A 15820-nucleotide genomic window follows, 5' to 3' on the forward strand; every position below is an offset into this window, starting at 1 on the left:
CTGGATGTGTTTAAGAAGAGACTGGACATGGCACTTAGTGCCATGGTCTAGTGGACAGGGTGGTGTCAGGGCAACGGTTGGACTCAATGATCCCTGAGGTCTCTTCCAACCTGGTTGATTCTGTGATTCTGTGATTTCTACCTATGAATCCATCACCAGCCTAATGGGTCAGAACGTGCATGGTACCAATTTTCTGTAACGCAGCAATCTGAGATCTACCAGAGAGTGTTAAAATAAATTCAGCTGAGTCAGTCAGTTTGCACAGCAGCTCCATTTTTGTATGTAAACACATCATATACACACATGCATACACATATTTGTGATTTACATATATATGTAGATATATACGTGCACAAAAAGGGTCACCTTAAATGTTTCTGAAAAATTTGCTTATACTTTTACACTGACTCCGAGTTTTAGAATCTCTAACTAACAATCTCAGTAAGATTTTCCTGGAAAGTTTTCAGACCTGGCCTAGAAGTAAAGGAAAGGTGTGCTTCGTTGTCACTTGCAAGGTTTGAAACATGCACACTCTGTTTCTGCTGGTGCTGTGAATGTAAGAAAGGTAATACATTTTACAATACAAAACTGTTGTAAAGCCAAAATCCAGTCCTCTGAATAAGGGAAATTCTGAATTGTTTGGGAGAATGGATTGTGTTTTTTCTTCCAACTGTCTGGATGGAATTTTTCTGTGGTTTTGTTGCACTTTGTTTTCCTTCCCTTCCTTCAAAGGTTAATGAGCAACCATCACTGGAAAAAAACAAAGGTCCCTTCCAAATAGGGCTAGACAGGTATGACACTGCAATATTTGCAATTCCTGTAAGTCTTTCTGTCTTTGGTATGGAAATGGAAGAGAAAGGGCACACATTTCTATTTAATTTAGTTGGTTGATCATCCTCTTTGACTGCACTGTAATACATGCCTTCACTTGCCACCTGATACACCTTCCTCCAAATTATATTGAAGCATTCTGCTGCTGCGCAAAGAGAGCTCTCTCCTCACGTCAATATGTTGCACCACGCAGATATTATCTCCTAATAACACCAATCAACCCCGTTTAGAAAGGGTCACTGGCTGCTATGGGAGAGGGTATGGAATTCGGTACCCCTGGAGGTGGTGTGCTAATTGTGAATGTGCCACACAGAGAGGCTGACAGGTTTTAAATGGAAATAGGATGTGGGATTCACTGAAGAAAGACTAGGATTTTGTAGGGACAACACAACTGTGCTACTGGATAATAAGTTTACAACAGTGAGGGAGGAGGTTTTCCAATGCAAAACACAACCATTGGGTCAGGGACATATATGAGTTGAATATGTTTTGCAGATGCTGCATGAGAAAGTAACAATTTTTCTGCCCTATCGCTGCTATTATGGTATCACACACTGTCACACAGGTTGTAGGTATGACTCAGGAATGCTGAGCAAAAAGATTAGTGTTTTAACCAAGGACCTAACTGACTTAACAGCACTTTAAATAGACATATTCTCTGCAGTGATCTTTGCAATCTGGAGGAGGCAAGGAGAACTTTCAGAACTTGCAGAAATCTGCACCATTAGCAGATATTATCTGTCAGGTAGTTCTTAGGAAGCCTTGGCCATCCCACTGGTATCCCAGCACACACAGCGCAATCCCCATCCTTTCTTCCCAGCAGATCTGGGGAGAAGGTTCACCATGCAAGCAGTGGTTCTGTTTATTTGATCTAAAGTCTGTTTGCTTAGTTTTGTTTAGCTTAGTATTCGTTAGTTGTAGCAACTATAAACTCATGCAAACAATATGATAGTGGCATGTCTAATAAATAATAAACACTGTTCTTGCTGTATTTATTGTGTAAAACAAAACAAATACTGAAAGCATCCTCAGCCTGTTGAAACTTGGGGAAGTCCCAAAGTGAGCAATAACAAATAAAACTTGCTATATTCCTGAAAGGGGCTGCACTTCCTATCTAACAAATAAATGTGCTGTCGGTGTAAGTACAATCCATATAAGGCTATTGGGTATAAGTATATACCTAATGGTAAAAATTGATTTAACTGCTTAAGACCTAAGTCAGAAATAATTAGCATTCATTAGCCATTACCTTTAAAGGCTCTAGTTTTACCTGGAGAAGGTGTTAGAATTGGTTTGTAAAGAACTCTAAGTCTGTGTCCCAAAGTTGAATAAATTGATGTGTAAAATTGATACAGAACATTTCCTCAACAGTCATGGTTTGGCACTGTGAAGAAGCTTAAAGTCTTTGCATTTTCCTAACTTTCCAGAATGTAATCCTGGTGAGCTTCTCCAGCATGCTATTTTCAGTGTCAAATCTTTAACATTCCTGTAGTTGAGTGCATCCTGCTCCTGGGGAGGAATAACCCCATGTACTGGTACATGCTGGAGGCCAACTGGCTGGAAAGCAGCTTTGCAGAAAAGGACCTGGAGGTCCTGGTGGAGCATCTGGAACTGTAGTAGGAAGAGCACTACAAGCAGGTCAAGGGAGGTGATCCTTACTCTCTACTCAGCACTGGTGAGGCCACATGTGGCGTGTCCAGCTTACCCCCTACCCCCCAATAAAAGAGAGATGTGGATATACTGAGGCAAGACCAGTGAAGGGTCACTAAGATGATTAAGGGAGAGGAACATCTGTCATATGAGAGGCTGAGAGAGGTGGGACTGCCCAGCCTGGAGGAGAGGAGGCTCAGGTGGATCTTATCAATGTATATAAAGGCCTGATGGGAGGGTCTAAAGAAGACAGTGAGGCTCTCCTCAGTGAGAGCGTAGTGACAGGATAAGAGGCAATGGTCACAAATTGAAATACAAGAAATTCTGTTTAAACATAGGAAAAAACTTTTTTACTCCAAGTGTGATTGAGCATCGGAACAGGTAGCCCAGAGAAATTGTGGCATCTCCATCTGTGGAGGTATTCAAAACCCAACTAATCAAGGTCCTGAGCAACCTGCTCGGGCTGACTCTGCTTTCAGAAGGGGTTATACTAGGTGATCTGCATGGGTCCCTTCCCACTTCAATCCGTGTCTGATGATGGTGTGCAAAGAGGATAGTGGCAACTGGAAGGAGACCAGGTAAGGGACTGTTCAGTAATTACTGTCTTCTTTTAACTCTGACCTTTTCATCCATGTAGCAAGGCCCTCTCAACGAAATTTGCGGGAGTAAACTCCCCATATGCTTACTCAAGTTGGACAGAGAGTAAACCTGTGGGTGCAGAAGGGCTGAAAACCTCAATATCCCTGCCTCAAAGAAATTCAGGAGAGTATTGTTGAATCATTTGGTTTGGTATTTAGCAATGATAACCTCAAAACTCTTTACCATTTGTCACAGCACATAAAGTTTATGCATACATGAATATGGAAAACTGCAGTAGGATTTGCTTATTTTACAGAATACCTCTGTAAGACAAAATGGCTTTAGAGAGAGAGAGATTTGATTTAGTTAAATTGCCTGGGGGTTACCTCCTCCTTCCTAAGCTTTTTCATCAGAGAGCCTGCAGGATTCAGTCTTACTCATCTGTGTATTGTACAGCATTATTGTATGCTGTGGTACTATAGCAAACAGCTATGGTACTCCCCCTTGGAGTCAGCAATGAGTAAACTGAGACCTACTTTCCACTAACTAGCTTTCCCCATGTGAATATTAGGATGCCTGATTATGGGGGGAAGCGGTTTTAAATTGCGTGTGAGCATTTCAGTTAAACTACTGCAAACCTCTGCATAGTCACGCTTGTGTTGCTCTAAGAATTAGTTTTTTCCTACTTTTTCATGTTACATTAATTGGGACACTCTAAAGGAAGAGTGCCCGTTTGGGGATTTGAACGGATCTGAACAAATTAGTTTATAAACAAGTTTGCATTATGCTAGTAAAGTTTTACTATGGAGACAGATAATTTATCTTTGAAGATGTCTTTGGGCTTCCTAGCTGTAAGAACTGTGTAAGCTCTAGAATATTAACTGCGGTCCCAAGAGAGCTTGTCTACAGTTTTATCTTTAATTTCTATGTACCATATTCAAATGGCTCTGAGTTGCCATGTAGGGTAGCAAATCCAGTTGTCCAGGATCGACCAGAGGGGCCACAGGGGCAAAGAGAATGAGCAAAGTTAAAACCCTGTACAGGGTAGGTGGGAACAAGGGGGTTAAGTCTGTTACTCTCTTTTTGTGACAGCATTTTCCTGGATAGAGCAGCTACTCCATGTCAGCCTGAATATTCTGTCTCCCAATCCCAACTTTGCATGTGCGTCTTCCTGAGCTTTTACCCCTTCTGTTATTTCCAATATGATTCAGTATCCAGGGTTCCAGCAAAATAATTATTAGCAACAAAGTTCAATGAAAATAATTACATTTTCTGTATTTTCCAAGTATACCTGTGCTGATGCCTAAGAATTTTTTTTAATACCTCAGGTCTTTACTGCATACCTGCTTGAAAATAAACTGTTTTCTTTTAATCACTAAAAGCACAGCGTAACAGCTTTAAATGTAGTTTTATATTTGATTGGTTCTTAAGGACTTAAGGCCTTGTAAACTAAGGTTTCAACAGTGCAGCTGTGAATGGTGGTAACAACTGAGTTCAGCTACAATAAGACAATGTCAGTACTAAATCGATTCCAAAGAGTTTTGTGCTGTCACATATCCTGGCATCAGGAGAGGAACAACGGGGATATGTTGTAACAAGAGGCCCCCTCAAACTCTGCCCCCAGTTCAACCAGCTCTTCCACACAATCCATATAGGAATCAGTTGAAAAAAAAAATCGGATTATAAATAGGAATCTCCACTTACCTGCTGTAGAAAGAAATGCGAAGGAAACACAGGAGGTTTTTTGTGGGCTTAGTTCTACCTAGAGATGTCAGTCTTTTCCTAGTAACTATAGAAAGTGATTATGCTCCTCAAGTAAGTGCCTAAAAATGCCTAAACCTGAGTTTTGGTCCCCTCACCGGTCAGTTGTGCACTTGTAAAATGTTGATTCCTTTCTCTGCACAGCTCCTTTCATCTAGGAAGCTTAAAGTGAATAACCATCCCTGGATCCAGAGGAGGGCGACCAAGCTGGTGAAGGGTCTGGAGGGTCTGACCTACGAGGAACGGCTGAGGGAGCTGGGGTTGTTTAGCCTGGAGAAGAGGAGGCTCAGAGGTGACCTTATTGAAGCCTACAACTACCTGAAGGGAGGTTGTAGTGGAGTGGGAGTCGGCCTCTTCTCCCAGGCAACTAGTGATAGGACAAGAGGACACAGCCTCAAGCTTCACCAGGGGAGGTTCAGGTTGGACATTAGGAAGAATTTCTTTTCCGAAAGGGTCATTAGCCATTGGAAGGGGCTGCCCAGGGGGGTGGTGGAGTCACCATCTCTGGATGTGTTTAAGAAAAGCCTGGACATGGCCCTTAGTGCCATGGTCTAGTTGACAGGGTGGTGTCAGGGCAACGGCTGGACTCGATGATCCCAGAGGTCTCTTCCAACCTGATTGATTCTGTGATCCAAACTCAGGCATCTACGCACATCTATAGTAGAAAAGATAACAAAAAAACCAGATACACCATACACCATCTCTGGCTTCCCTAGAAGAGCAGCAGTCTGATTATCAGGAGTCTCTTCCTTTTGTGTTTTCTATTTCTAAAACCCACAAAGCAGAACAGTTCCTGTAGCCTGTTTAATCGTCTTGCTTAATCATTTAACCCATGAATGAAAAGGTGTAGGAAAACAGATGACAGCAGTAGTAGCTGTGCGTGTGCACTGCCGTGCAGCAGTATCAGGTATTGAAGTTGACTCAGTAATCCATTCATTTTTTTCTGGATTAATGAACAACGATGTGGTAAAAACACATCAACCAGATATTTTCTTCAGGTGTAAACGCATGGCCCAGTCTGTTACATACATTGAATCAAATTTATTTTTACTCCTCTTTTTGTCTTTTTCTTAAATGTATTGGTTGGCAAATCTAGCAGTTTTGAAACACAGAAGGCATGAGTTTGTTTAAGGTCAAGGGAACCAATAAGGCGCTAGGGAGTTTTTGCACGGGGCCAGGATTAAAATTGTTCAAAAAAGCTTGAGAACAGAACTGACCACTAGGTACAGAAATGAGGATCATTGGGAGGAGAGTCTTGAAGGGCAGATGTAGCTGGTTTCTAATATCTTGACCTATATGTGTCATATACAGATTGAAAATTTCAAGCCATCTTTTAGTTTCAACTTGGGGGATAACCATTTAAAATGAGGAAAGAATCAGTAAATTTTTCAGTGCTGTTATAAGCAAAGACTCACTTGGCTCCCAGGAAAAGCTGTTAAAACCTCCTCAGAACTAGAATTTTATTTGCCTGAAATCTGTGGCTTCAAGGGAATAAATTCAGCACCAAGTTGAGCACCAAGCTTTACTTCAATATATGTCTTTGATTACTTGCAGGAACTGTGATGTTTTTTATGTATTCAACCTTTATTCTGTTAAGCTAGACTGCACTGTCTTCAGCAACTCGCAAACGATGTGTGATGCTCCCTGTTTAAATAAAATCCATATTTAGAAAGGGTTGTGTGCACTTTACAATCTATATCCCAAGACAGGTCCCTTAAGTAGATCCGCCTTCCAAGAGAGACAATTTGAGAAAGCCACAGATGTTTGGTGCATGATATATTTCTTTCTTTCCCTATGGTCCTTGTAAAAAGGACAAGAAGATAGACTTATTAAAAGTGAGCTAATGACATGATGTAGGGAGTCTCAGGTTCACTGACTGTTGTTACAGCTGTGCCCCATTACGTACTGAATACCTAGGACATGCTTGGTTTTTTGAATGACATTTATCTTTTGAGTTTCAAACATTCCTGGCATAAAGATTTTACGCTTTTCAAATGTGTTTTACAGTTCAGCCCAGAGGCTATTCAAGGATCATTTTAACTCAATAAAACTCCTCCTTTAGGGATATAAAAGGGAAGTGTTTTAACAATGTCACTCCATGCATAGCCTGTTATTAGCTAGAGATGTTCTGCCTGTAAAGCCTTTGATCCTTTTTCCCCTGAACGTCAAGGAAGCTCTGCTGAGGCTTCAAAGTCTCTGACATACATTGGTCTCTTCTGTGTGCACACAGTCCTCATGTGAATGCTTGTGACCTTAGAGAAAGTTCGCAGGTGAAGTTTGTGGCTCAGCCAGTGTTTTTCACTTCCAATGCTTTTAGCTACCTTTTCCAGAGGTCATGGTGAAGTTGTATTCAGCAATCAGTCGATCATGGTTTTCTCTACTGCTTCTATTACAGCCTTAACATGAGGCTACGTGTGAATGCTCATTTAATATTTTGGTTTGGTAAAATAGTAAAAATAAACAAATGTGGGTAAACAGGAAGATTAACACTCAGTTAAATAATATTCCTTAGACTTCTGAGTCACTTTCCCTTATCGGTGCTAGCATTCACAGTAATCACAGAATCACAGAATCAACCAGGTTGGAAGAGTCCTCTGGGATCATCAAGTACAACCGTTGCCCTGACACCACCCTGTCCACTAGACCGTGGCACTAAGTGCCATGTCCAGGCTTTTCTTAAACCCCTCCAGAGATGGTGACTCCACCACCTCCCTCGGCAGCCCATTCCAATGGCTAATGACCCTTTCTGAAAAGAAATGCTTCCTAATGTCCAACCTGAACCTCCCCTGGCGAAGCTTGAGGCTGTGTCCTCTTGTCCTATCGCTGGTTGCCTGGGAGAAGAGGCCAACTCCCACTTCGCTACAACCTCCCTTCAGGTAGTTGTAGACTGCACTAAGGTCACCTCTGAGCCTCCTCTTCTCCAGGCTAAACACCCCCAGCTCCCTCAGCCGTTCCTCGTAGGTCAGACCCTCCAGACCCTTCCCCAGCTTGGTCGCCCTCCTCTGGACTCACTCCAACACCTCAACATCTTTCTCGAAGTGCGGGGCCCAGAACTGGACACAGTATTCAAGGTGCGGCCTCACCAGTGCCGCACTGATCACTGAGGGAAGTCGTCTATGTTCCTCTTGATCGTAAACAAAGCTATCAACTTCCATTGCTTCTTGAAGCTATTCCGTCTAGACAATTTGCAGGCTGCGGACAGCTGGGGAAAAAAACGTTACCGGTTTTTTTGGGTTTGGGGACTATTGCTGTCAATAGGAATTATTAATGTAATAATTATTTTTTTAAAACATTTTGATACAAAGACAAATTATAGTTTCAAAGTTACGCACCCCTGCGTGTTACAGTCTTCAAACACATGAAGCTTTGGTTTTACTCAGACCAACTACATAAGCTGATTTGAGCCTGAGGATGTGTCATCCTTCTTGTGAAGACAGGTATCCTCTGAAGCCAGTAGACCTTGTTCTGAAAATTAAAGACTTTGCTTCTTCTCACTAGTGCCAACTTCCCAGTGTTGCAAAGTGAGCATCCTCAGAATTTGTAAGCTTGACACCAGAAATCCCTCAAGGAAGTTATATTTCTTTGTTTCTTTTTATTTTTCTTGCAGTCTAATTCTACAGCAGAACACGTATGAAAGAGTTTTCTTTCTAGCATTCCTTCTAGTAAACTATGCTTCTCTGTATAAAGAAACTGTTTAAAACCAAACAAAAATAAAAGTTAAGTCACCCCAAAATCCGAAAAAAAAGTGAAAGGAGATGTGATCACCTTTTAAGTCTGTTCCTTCAGAGATTCTTCTGTCCTGGTTAGCCTTTGCAAAATGAATTGGTCCAGAGCCGTCTGTGAAACTACCAAAGAATGACATGGCAAGAGGTTTGAGAAATATTGTTTCCATTCACAGAGTTTTCTGACCAGGTTGAAAAGATGGAACTTACTGACAGACCAGTTCAGGAGCTCTTGGTGGCTACTTAAAAGGAGAGGAGTATTTTGTATCATAAATTACTTACCTGAGGGCAAATATCTTCTTCAGCCTTGGATACTGGCATTTCTAGAGATGGTTCTTAAGTATACTTCTTAAATTGTGAGTGGGATTTCTCTGGTTGAGGTAATAAGTAAACTTCACACCAGGAAGCCTGAGGCTCTAACATTCTATAAAGTAATGTAACAATGGGGTAGCAAAGGCAAAGCAAAACTGTTTTATTTTAAACTGATACGGTCTTAAACACATTCAGTGAAAAATATGAAGTATTGTGAAGCTCCCACCATCACCATCTCAGAGAAGAGAAAGAATAACATTTGTGTTAGGAGTACCTTTGGGCTGAATCCTTATGAAAGCATATACAGCATTTGTCTCCTCTCTGAAATAACAGCTGTGAACGCCATGGCACCATAATTTTCAGTTTCTGAAGCGAGCGCCTTGTCCAGCCTGATACTTCCCAAATGGACATGGCGTTTCCATGATTTATTACACACGTGTTAAACATATGAGCAAGTCTAACGTTTTGTTTGCTCTGTGGAAGGCATTTGCTATCTCTTTTAATAAAAAGAAGGAGAAATAAGAACATGAATGTGCAACACTTAATGAAGTTTGCTTTTAATTTAGAATTTATTTGTAAGAGTGAGAAATGAGCTCTGATAATCACTTGTCCAGGGACAGCTGCTGCCCAGAAGGTTGCCTTTCTCCGCACTTGAGAGTGAAATCAAGCAGCTGCCTTTTAGTGCAATTCCTGATGAAGCTGCTTGTTTTCCCCTTTCCAGTCCCCTGCTGCCTTTCCTCCACAGCACCTGTGCAATGCCTGCAGCCGCTCTGGAGTCTCTAACCACAGGCTGGAGTCCACCAGGTTCCAGATGCATTTGGGTATTTCTGCCATAATGCAGGCAATCATCCATTAAAATGACCATGAACAAGTCAGTCTTTAAAATATTTTGTCCCTTTTCTGGGAGGAACATACACAGCTCCCACACAGAGCTTTGTTTCATCCAAAGTTAGCCTGCTTCTATTTGTCCTAAAAATTTTGTCCTATTCTTTCCTTCCACATTTTGATGTGTGTAAATGCCCAGATCTTGATAGCCCTCTCCCAGAAAATGGGAAGCTTTTCACCCACTTCCTTAGGATTGTGTCCTGCTGGGATCCATCCTGGATCTGGTGTGAGGGTTCTGTATGCTGACATGGGCCTCTTGCTGTTTGCATGGATAGGCTCCCTAACGCCTGGTCCCTGGCGCCAGGGAAGGACAGAGAAGGTGCACTGCATTCTGGCTGACAGTCACCTAATGATGTTACAGAATCGGGTGACGTTTTACAGCCCAAGTCATAAAAATGTATTGAGTCTGCTTCAGCTCAAGCAAAAGGTGCAGGAATGCTAACACAAGTACTGTGCTGGTTTAACTACGTGTCCTGCAGATTAAAGGGCAAAGGACTGTGTGTGCATGCACGTTGAAGAGGTGGGTGATTGTATCTGGAAGAGGAGCGTGTAGGTTTAGCAGGTTTCCAAAGTACTGTTAAAAGCATAACTGTTTCCTCCTCCTCCTGCCTCCTGGGAGGTGCCTGGGGACCCAGCGCTGACTGAGCCTTCTTGGAACGTGCCTGTGGGATCAGCCTTCCCTCATAGAGGGCGGCAGCGCCTTTAACTGCACTTAACGGAGAAAGTAAATAGTAATGCAATCAGAGAAGGTTTAAAATAGTGCAACTCCTGCTTTCTGTGAGCAGGCTTCTATAATAAACCCCTCAGATATTAATCCACAGACTGGGTGTTGGAGATGTAAAGGATGCAAGGACAAGCATAGCAGTTCATACAGACGTCATGTTAATGTGATCGTGTCATGGAGATGCGACATCATTACAATGATTTGCAAGTCATTACTTAGGACTCTGTCACAAATTGAATGCTGGTTGGTAGTAGAATAGCTGGATAAACCTAACGATAGAAAGGCTGGTTCACAAAAACCCAGATGTTGAGTTCTCGTTGAGTGAGTGAAATGTGTACTTGCAGCATCATGAGCAGTGCCAGACCGAGCCATCCATGGGCGCCTAATGCTTGCACCGGGGTGAGTTCTCTCGTGCATCCTGACTCTGCAGGTGTGACTCAAGTTTTCTAGAGAAGCTGCCTCTAAGCAAGAGATCGGTCTGTTCATTCAAACATTGGTTATTTCCACTGTGACTTGTATGATCGTTTTGTCGTTTGGACACTGGTCCTCTAAGAATTAGAGATTTGGGTGTGGGTCCCAGTGGATCCTCCTGTCAGAGGCTGCAGATTTAATTCTCAGATTATGATCTTTATTTACTGTTCTTTACTGTATTATATATGTTTCTTTTTCTTTCTTTAGAAAACTGATTATTTTATTATCGGATCATAATACTGTCCTCTGGCATAATGTATGAATTTTCTTTAATGTCTGTGATGCCCTGGAAGGTAAAGGAACAAGCCTCCCATTTATTCAGCAGTGCAGAGTAAGTTGCAGTTTGGGTAATACAGTCCGTTCTGCTGGCTCAGATATATTCTTGATCACCATCCTTCAGCATAGCTAGGAATATTTTACTCTCTGATGCTGATAGCTGTTGCGAGCAAAAGCTGGAAGTGAGCAGGCCATGGTTATTTTAGAATGAAATCCTTCCCTAAAATTTAATTTGTGATCTAGAGACCTAAGCAAGAAGCAAAAGGACTCTAAATATTTCAGCAGTTGTACACACATGGCTTCCCAAAGTTAATACTGAGTTCTCTCTGTCACAGGGCAGGGAATTTTCTTCCAGTATATATATACATCTGTAAACCAGTCACATATGAAAACAATAACCAAGGAATAAGGAAAAAGTCAATAAGGAGATTTATATACAGCTGATATTAAACTGGAGGAAAACAAATGATCTGTTGGGGTCAGTTTTGCTGGGAAATCAATTTGAGCAGAGTTTTATTGTCGTCTCTGCTAGATCCTTCATGTTATTTGCTTGCACCTTTAATAGTCATGACTGAGGAGGTTTTTACACTTGTGAGTCTAAGCTCCCTGGATCATTGCGTTTGTTACCTTTTCATCATCTGCATTCCCAGTTGTCACAAATGCTACCTAACAACATTGAGCGCTCAAAGTACATTTCCCCTTGTAACTCTAGGGAGTTTTGAATGTTCCTATTAACTGCTTAAACTAGTCGTAAACCAGTTAGACTGTAGTACTGGACAAATAGTAACCATCTGATGCATAAAAATGCCTCTATATGCATTGCACGTGACTACTGAGATTAAACCTCTTAATGCATGACTGTACAAGCCTAAAGTTAATTATAAGAAAAAAACAACTCTTATTCCATGAAGAAGTTAAGAGTACTAATAACCTTAATCAAAACACCAATAAAAATCTAAATACACAAAGGTATATGAGCCACAGGATTTATCCAAAAATCACTAAAGCAGTGTTTATTCAACTTCTTAGTCTAAAAAAGTACTTTCCTTAAGTTTTACCTTGAAGTGTATCTTTCTAAATGATACATTAATTTAACCTAACTTTGTGTTGCTGTTGATGCTTTAATATAATTTTTAAAACTTCAGTTTATCCAAAAAAAGTTTCATAATGTGTCCATGTTTGCTAACCCATAGTACAAAATTGTTTTTGTCAGTGGGAGCTGCAGACATTTAAAATATTTGTTCTAGCATTCTGTTGTTGCACAATCTAATTTTCTTTTAATTTAAGAAAGGAAAATCGTAGAACTGCAATGAAAAATGGCTATTCTAAATATGAAGTACTTCTGTTCCTTTTTGTAGCCTGATTTTGAATTCAGTCTCATCCTATTGTACTATTTAATGGTTTTCAGGGAACAGGAAGAGGTTCCTCATACATAAGACTAAAAACTATATGCATTGCTGCTCATGGTGATGCCTTCGTTGTTTAATGGTTTATAATGTTAATACCCTTTAACTGTGGTTTCTCTCTTTGCTGGATTTTCAGACTCTTCCAAGTAAATAATAAAATACAGTAATGGAGCTGCTCTGGTGAGAAGGGAGGATTAGTTGTGTTACAAAATGGAAATTAAGGCTGGATTCTGCTTAGACACTATTATTTAGAACACAGTTGATGAGTTTTGATTTATTACATTGTATTCTAGGGATGCATACAAAAAGAAATTAATTCCATGGTCTAAATGTTAAGTAATTCCTCCCAACTGCACCCCAGCCCTGAGCTGGGACTGTAGGTCAGGAAGGCACCTCTGTTGTCCTTTGGCTGCCCCTGTGCAGGACAATACATACTTACAGGTACCTTAACTCTTACCGTGTCTTAAATCCATTGATTGCGGTAGATTTAAGCATAAACTTACAGAATCACAGAATCAACCAGGTTGGAAGAGCCCTCTGGGATCATTGAGTCCAACCGTTGCCCTGACACCACCCTGTCAACTAGACCAGGGCACTAAGTGCCATGTCCAGGCTTTTCTTAAACACCTCCAGAGATGGTGACTCCACCACCTCCCTGGGCAGCCCCTTCCAATGGCTAATGACCCTTGCTGAGAAGAAATTCTTCCTAATGTCCAACCTGAACCTCCCCTGGCGAAGCTTCAGGCTGTGTCCTCTTGTCCTATCGCTAGCTGCCTGGGAGAAGAGGCCGACTCCCACTCCACTACAACCTCCCTTCAGGTAGTTGTAGACTGCAATAAGGTCACCTCTGAGCCTCCTCTTCTCCAGGCTAAACACCCCCAGCTCCCTCAGCCGTTCCTCATAGGTCAGACCCTCCAGACCCTTAGAAGTCATCTGAACGAGGTGTTTTCTTAAATTAGGGTTCATGGGCTTCTAACACTTTTCAAACCTACCTACCTAACAGGTATAGCAGAAAACCAAAAAAGATTGCATTAAGATTTAAAACTTGACAGTCCAGCTTCTTGCAGACCAGCAAAGAAAGGTTATGCCTGGTGCTCTGCTGGTAATTTTTTCATTTTATCTGATCTTGGTCAAACCATTTTATCTCACCTTAGTCAAACCAAAGTGTGGCATGTGTTCATCAGTAGATCCTGTGTGTTAATAGAGTCAGTTCTTGCCACAATACTGTGGTTTATCCTCTAGAAGTAAATAGTTGACCACCGAAAGATCTGAAGACACTGTTCCTTTACATGCTGAAGATTAATGCCTTAAAACCAGGTAACTTTTGTAATCCACATAGTTAAGATAAGATGGTGATTTTTAAACAGATTTGGAATACATAATTTCCATAGGTCGGAGGTTCAGTAGCTGTTGGAGTGCCCTGCCATGTAGTGCTGTGTTGCAGGACTCGGATCTGTTCTGCGCGTGGGATTAAAGGTGCCTGAAACTTCGTGTTTCCCGTGATTATCCATCTCTCCTCCATTTGCCCATGCAGTGGGATGCTGTCTCTTCCAAACACTCAGTATATATAACTTCTAAGCAGCTTTGGGAACCCTAGGGATTAGAAAAGGTATATGAATGTTTTATGATGTTATTGATAACTGCAGAGCAGACGCTTTTCTAATAAACTGCTGTGAGATAAGTTACTGGTAGCATCTGCAGAGATGTGTGTAAATGAGCTCAAAATAATTAATATTGTGTTAGAAGAAAGCTTTTTTTAAAGCACATCTGTATTGAGGCATATAAGATTATTTCAGCCTGCCCCAAGAATGTGTTATAGCACAAATTACCATAATTTATTAGGGGAAGAGCCATTTCTGTTAATCATATATTAATTATTCATAAAATCTGTGTTAATGTTACCTTAATGGGAAGTGTTACCAGCTGGGGTACTGGGCTTGGCAATCTATTCACATACAAAAAAAAGAGATGAATAGCTTGACTTAAAAAGAAGACATAAAAATTACTTAGAAGAACATAAAAGCAGCAATCATGGGTATACGAGTTAACATAGAGCTGGTGGAGCAGTCCAGCCAGCTAACCACTTTGTATTTTGGCTCTAGCACTGGTTTGTGCCTGAATGGAATTCAAGTGGAATTACTGAAGGATGTTCGTTACAAACCAGTCCTGTATACCTTGCCCTAATGCTTTTCAGCTCTTCAGCAAGCATAGATCTGATTTCTTTAATTTAAATTCAGGATAAATTCTGCCTGCTGAGGAAAGAAAAAAAAAAAAAAAAGAAAAGAAAAAGTTGCAAAAAGCCTTTTTTTTAATTCTTCTCAGAAAGCTATTGTGAACCATGCGACATGTGAAAGTGCTGCTCAGAGGATGTGTTTCAACCCAGAACGAATGTGGAAGTGTGTATATACATATGTGTTTGTGCGGGTGTGTGTAGCTTTCTAAATATACTCAATTAAAGGAGGATAGCAACATTTAGATTATGACTTAAGACTAGAAAGTATGTTTTGATGGAAGTTTAGCAAAATCAAACACAGAATGAATTTTCCAAAATTTATTTTCATAGAATCATAGAATGGTTTGGGTCGGAAGGGACTATTTTAAGTAAAATTTCTTTTTTTCTGGCTTTTGAAAGATGTCTTGCAGGAATGAAAACCTAAACAGAATGGGCACTGGCTAATGCATGCAAATGTGTAATGCCTGTAAAGTGCAACCAGCTTTATATGAACAATAAAAGCTTCATAGGATTCAGCTGAAATAAAATTGTTTAGATCAGCGAGAGCCTTTTTATTAGGCTAGCACAATGTTGAACTTATAAACACATTTGTTTTACATGTTAAGATAAAAGGCTGTTTATTGGTAAAAGATTTTTTTTTAAAATGACAGTTACGACCTTTAATGTGTGATCTGTAAGCTATCAACTGATTAATTTTGGCCAAAGCCATGGAAGAGAAGCATTTGGAGTGGGAAGCCAACCCAAAAGAAACAGAAAAAAAATAATTTTAAAAATTGCATAGCTTTCAGTGAGTCCAGGAAACCTAGGCCTGGTCTTGGAACAACGCGTAGAGCTGGGTGGTCTGAAGCTTAACTGATGTTCAAGAATCTTAGGTAATTATATTTTTTTTCTGTAATGTTGTTAATAATTCCAAGTTTTGGGTGGTGGGTGAGTCTGTGGCATGCAATCAATCGTCATGCCGAACTGATTA

General features: G+C 40.8%; 1 protein-coding gene across 1 annotated transcript in view; it reads left to right on the top strand.

The window, feature by feature from the left end:
• EPHA3 (EPH receptor A3) overlaps positions 1-15820 on the top strand; it is a 229351-nt gene that overhangs the window by 154349 nt on the left and 59182 nt on the right. The gene's annotated exons all lie outside the window — the stretch shown is intronic.

The sequence above is a fragment of the Nyctibius grandis genome, chromosome 2, assembly GCF_013368605.1.
Source record: "Nyctibius grandis isolate bNycGra1 chromosome 2, bNycGra1.pri, whole genome shotgun sequence".
Lineage (NCBI taxonomy): Eukaryota > Metazoa > Chordata > Aves > Nyctibiiformes > Nyctibiidae > Nyctibius > Nyctibius grandis.